The sequence below is a fragment of the Pterocles gutturalis genome, unplaced genomic scaffold, assembly GCF_000699245.1.
Source record: "Pterocles gutturalis isolate BGI_N339 unplaced genomic scaffold, ASM69924v1 scaffold14969, whole genome shotgun sequence".
In the NCBI taxonomy this organism is placed as follows: domain Eukaryota; kingdom Metazoa; phylum Chordata; class Aves; order Pterocliformes; family Pteroclidae; genus Pterocles; species Pterocles gutturalis.
In genome coordinates this window covers 32,497-32,984 of record NW_010136043.1, presented here as the reverse complement: position 1 = coordinate 32,984, position 488 = coordinate 32,497, and the positions used below count along the sequence as shown (strand labels likewise).

The window sequence follows — 488 nt, the reverse complement described above, 5'->3', positions numbered from 1 at the left end:
GCTGGGGTGCAACGGGGTGCCACCCACAAAACCGGCTCTTGGCTTTGCAGCAGGGACTGGCGATGGGCAGCAGCCCCTCTGGGACCCCAGCTTCTAGGAGAGCTTTCCAGGACACCAGATTTCTCAGTTCTGTGTCGTGCCATGCCAGCGTAACCTTTTGGGGACTGTTGGTAGTGGGGGATGGGACATGGGCTGTGCTATAGATAACCCCCAGTACTGGGCAGAGCTGCCGGGCTCCAGAGGGTGACAGCTGATGAACCACGGTGGCGTCCGATGATCTCAGCTGGATTTTTGGCTGCTTGAGGTTGAGCAGTGAGGCTGGGGAAGAGAAAGAGGCTAGCTAAATTTAGCCTGTCCTGTTGCTGTGAGAGGCTGGGCGCTAGCCCAGGAGGTGGGGAGGGGGGCCCTTCCCCTCTCCTGGGGCACCCCTTGCCTGAGGCATCCCTCCCCTGGGGCACCCCTCAACTGCACAGCTCCTGCAGCCCAGT

At 61.1% G+C, this 488-nt stretch overlaps 1 protein-coding gene across 1 annotated transcript in view; it reads left to right on the top strand.

The window, feature by feature from the left end:
* Nucleotides 1–488, top strand: part of DNAJB5 (DnaJ (Hsp40) homolog, subfamily B, member 5) — an 11,103-nt gene that overhangs the window by 10,078 nt on the left and 537 nt on the right. The gene's annotated exons all lie outside the window — the stretch shown is intronic.